Source organism: Gavialis gangeticus, unplaced genomic scaffold, assembly GCF_001723915.1.
Source record: "Gavialis gangeticus isolate Ggan-Ray unplaced genomic scaffold, GavGan_comp1, whole genome shotgun sequence".
Lineage (NCBI taxonomy): Eukaryota > Metazoa > Chordata > Crocodylia > Gavialidae > Gavialis > Gavialis gangeticus.
The window spans coordinates 34,243,500-34,248,456 of record NW_017729008.1 but is presented as its reverse complement, the minus strand read 5'-3'; positions in this window follow the sequence as shown (position 1 = coordinate 34,248,456).

Genomic DNA, 4,957 nt, shown 5'->3' with positions numbered 1-4,957 from the left:
GCATCCTGACTCTAGTGGATTTCGCAACTCGGTACCCAGAGGCAATTGCCTTGATCTCCACCGAGGCACCTGTAGTTGCTGACGCCCTAACCAAGATCTTCTTTCAGTTGGGTTTTCCCTACAAGATCCTGACTGACAGGGTGCAGTGAGGTAGGTGGCTCAACGCAGGAGCACCTCCTACTGGCCCGCCACAGTCAGTATAATATGCAATATCTTTAACTAATACGTTTACATATGCATTGTTTCTTCTAGAGTCTTTGGAACGAGGCCGGTGTCTTCCTAACTGTTTGTGAAGCAGATCAGTGATAATGTATCCATTCCAATGTGCAGTAGAGGGGGGTTTTCTGCAAACAAATGACAACACAAACTCATCACACTCATTAGCCTCTTTTCATAAAATCAGATCTTCAGTCTTCTGATGCTTGTGATAGCCCTTCTTGGCACCTGTTCCAGTTCAAAATAATTTTTTAACAAGGGTGGCCAGGATTTTTACACCAGCAGCATCAGAGATGAGGCCTGTGTGCCATATCTGACCTGCAGAGCCCTGTCACCTGGGCCCCAGTGTAGGCCCTGAGTCTGAGTTGACCCACATGCACCGGTAGGGTCCAGGACGCACGTTGCAAGAAGTGCCCATTCCAGCCACGGTGGGTCTGCACCACACATGGCACTCCTCCCAACCCTTGGCTGCTATGGGATGTGCATCACCCGAAGTGCCGACTCTGGGACCCATGCTGCACTCATAGCCAACAGACACAGCATGCAGTGTGGCTTCTGGACCAGCTGGAAAGGGAGCCATAGCGGTGCTGCATATGGTGTGGATCCTGAAATGGGTGCCACAGTCCAGCCAGGGTGGGCACTGCATGAGCTGAATACAGCACTGTGGGTAAGGGGGCTCTGCGGAGCCAGATGGGTTTGACATTCTTGTTCACTATTTCAAAAGTTTTGGTCGTGTCTTGCACAATGATATTAGTACTTCTCTCTCATTGGAAATAACTTGTCTTAGAATCACATTAGCCTTTTCTGTGATGGCATCACAAGGGTATCTCATAGCCATCTGTGATCAGCTATTACAACCCAGTCATTCTTCTCTTTAATCATTTCCAACAGATGAACCTATGGTTTGTAGCAGAAATTCTCCACTAGTTTCTAAGTGCATAGCCTTGCACCTTGCATTGTTGAATATAATTCACCATTTCTCAAGATCATCCACTTCTTCCTGTTTGAAATCCCAGTCCTTTTCTGTATTGACAATGCCTCCCAACTCTACAGCATTAGCAAGTTTTAATGGCACATGCCTACTTTTGGGGCTAGGATCAGTAATAAAAATACTAAGTAAAATCAATACCAAGATTGATCCTTCAGGAATTAAGTGAGCAGCCTCTTATTGTCTTTCACATCTGCTTGTTATCGTATCTGCTTTAAATTGTTCCTGGTGCATGCCACAATTCAAAACTCCATCACCTCTAGATTAACTAACTTCCCATATGACACCCTCTCGAAAGCTTTAGTAAAGTCAAACACAACATCTTTGTTTTCTCTTTCCTCCCTACAGTAACCTACTCTGCTCTTCAACCTAGCTTTCCTTCTTTTGAAAGAAAATTAATAAAGTGGTAGAATGTATTTGCTTCCAGAAAAATTGTCCTTTAAGGAGGGGCAAAAAAACTGTTTTGCAAAATATGACCAAACCCATACTGTATTTTACCCCATTTTTTGTTTTTCCATAATGTTTTAATTAATGTTTCTTTTAATAGTGCTGTTCTACACCTTTGTGTACTTTTGAGGTCAGACCAATAAATGCATAAGTTGCTTTACTTATTTCTTTCCTCCTCTTAAAATATAAGTACTTTATTTACTTTCCCCAATTATATAGTACCCCCCATAACTTGATAGAGTTATTAAACATGCTTGATACCAGGCCTGCAGTCTCATGTATTGGTTCTTTGAGAATGCTGGGAGGGTGACTGATTATCTGGTCCCCGTAATGTACCTGTATTAAACTTTTTAAGTTTTGCAATGTCATTGTTCTTACTGGAAATGAACCTGTTCACTCAGTTTCTGGTCCATACCCTTTTGCCTTTCATCTCTATTCCATCTTCAATAAATAATTCTTAAAGTTCAGCTAAGAAAAAACCAACTATTTGCACCATCAGTGAGAGAAAGAGACTTGGTTTAGTGTTCTGCAGCTGCCCAAGGACAATGTGAAAGAGAACTGAACCCAGAGCAGAAGAGGAGACGGTGAAATTACATATGTATTTATAGATCATATTGTTTATCAAGCTTTAGTGTGTACCCACCTTCCTGTCTGACTTTTTTTTATTGTTTGACCAGGTTGTGATTTTTATCCATTTTCTTTTTGCTTTTGGAAAATGCATAATTTAGCACCCCCTGCCCACCCCATTTTTTCTTTGTTTAGTGTTTTCTTTTTATAGCTTGATTTTGCTGATTTTTGTTTGCATGAATTCTCACTGTAATAACCCCTTCTTACAAGGGTGACAGGGAAAGCATCGTGGAGGGTGGGAAAATCTCTTCATTTTGTTTTTTGTCTTCTCTGTAATCCTGACAAGCTAGAAGAGTAGCATAGAAGTGGGTGGGAAAGGAGTGGGTGAGATGGGAATTGGCAAGGACTCTTCCCCATGACATTTTTGCCAGGTGCTCTAGAAATGACATATTCCACCGCCCTTTTATTAAATCTTCTTTAAAAGGGGCAGGATGGGGGAGCTGGAGAGAGAAAAGAAGGGTGGGTAGGTTCAATAGAAAATGTAGATTAATGTGCATTGTAGAAAAAGGGGAAAATGATCTGAGTTGGACAATGTCATAATGTTTGGGGGTTTCTTTTGCAAAACTGAAACAACGTTTGGATATAGGGCCTTTTCAATCCAACCTGGAAATAAGATCTGTGGTTATCAAATGGGGGAGAACATGCCTGTTTTGAGAGTGGTCTAATTAATCTAGGATACATCATAGTAAGGTATCTAACCTGTGGGGAAAAGAGAAGTTTCCACGCACCTTGTTACACCTTACACTGTGAGCCAAACAAATGTTAATCAGCTTAGTGTTGTTTGGTTTAATGGAGCAGTCACACCTTAAGGCAAAAAAAAATTGGTGATGAGACTGTGACTGTCCCTCACCTGCACAGCTGTGACTTGCCACTAGAGGCTTCGTAAGGAGGGGCAGGACTTGGCGCCTATATAAAATGTTTCTTAGTGAAAACCAAGTCAGTGCTGTCACCCACAGTGTCTTCACCTTTTGTGTGTTTCTTTTTTAGCCTCATATTTACTGGTGTTGGCTGCAATGCGCTAGGGGCAGGACGGCAGGACTGGCTTGCTACTCCTGCTGGGCAGAGCCAGAGCCGCAGCACTAGAGCACATGGTGGCTGCGGTGCCTCCTGCTACCACCCAAACTGGCTTGCTACTTGTCACCACCACCCGAAGTCCCTGCTCAGTGCTCCTGCTGCCAGGGGCTTGGGCTTGGGTGGCGGCAGGGGGGGAAGCTCTGGAGAAGAAGAGGTTTAGGCCCCTCAGGCAGCACTCAGCCAACTGGTAAACTGGCCAGTGGCAGCATGGGGGTGCTGAGCTCTGGAGGGGCCCAATCATTTTTGTCTGGAGCTCATGCCTCCATGCCACCGCCAGCAGGAGCAACGAGCCAGGCCGGGTAGTGGGAGGAGGCACTCTGCCCAATGTCCCCAGAGGCAAAGCCCCTGCTGGATCCCAGCTGCACCCCATCATCCCTGCTTGGCTACTGCATCATGGGATTCTGGAGGACTTCAACTTCAGCGGAATGCCTGTGGGAAATAGCCACACTTTAATGAAAGAGGAGCAAAATTAGGCAGATCAGAGATAATCCTGCCCTGGTGTAGCATAATTTTAAACCAAATGACAAGTACTTTAAACCACTTAAAAGGTGTTAATGTGCAGCCAATCCAGGGGTTAAGAACTCCGGAAGCAGCCTATAATTACTGTGTAACAAGGTCCTAAGAGAGGACAAAGGAATAAATGTAAGATTAGCTTTTGGTGGTCCTCTTTAAGCCATTACTGAATCAAATGGCATAGCCATGATGACCCATCCTACTGACAGTTTCCCTTTTCTTTTTACATTTATGATTAAATTCACCAGTACAAAGCAGCAAGAACCTACTGGCTTATTTGATTAGATTGACAACTACTTCATTTTACCATAGCATTAGAGGAAAGAGGAAAAAAAGTGTTTATACCTTAGTTTACTCCATCTTTCTTTCCACATTTGTATAACCTACTTTTCCTTCCCCATATTTTTTAATGAATTTTGCATAATGAGCAAGTTATGGAAATCAAGATTAGAAATATTGGCCGTTTTTGTATTATTCTTAACTTGTCATGTCTTCTAGAACAAATGCTGAAGACAAATGCTCTGCTTCATGAGACTCCAAAACAAAGCTGCCTTACAAAAGAAGGGCTTGACTGGGCCTGAGACTTCTGGTTGCTCTCAGTTAAACCCTTTTAAAATGGCCCTCACCTCCTAATGGTCTTAGTTGGAGCTAAATTTCCCTCAGTGGTCTCCTATCCCAGGGGTTGTCAACCAGGGTATGTGTACCCCTGGGTGTACTGGGGTATGCCATGCAGCCACCCACCACTCAGCTCTGCCACCTCCCAGGAGCAGAGCCAGGGAGCTCGCATGCCAGTCAGTCTTACCTCGATCCTGGGCAAGGTGTTTGAAAAAATTATTCTGGCACACATCCAGGAGGGGCCAGCAGGGAACTGCATGCTCAGGGGCAACCAGCACGGGTTCATCAGCGACAGGTCCTGTCAGACCAACCTGGTGGCCTTTTACGACCAGGTCACTAAATCATTGGATGCAGGGGTGGCAGTGGATATAGTTTTCCTAGACTTCAGGAAGGCTTTTGACACTGTCTCTCACCCCATTCTCATTAGGAAGCTGGGGGACTGTGGCGTAGACACCCATACAGTCCAATGGGTCGCCA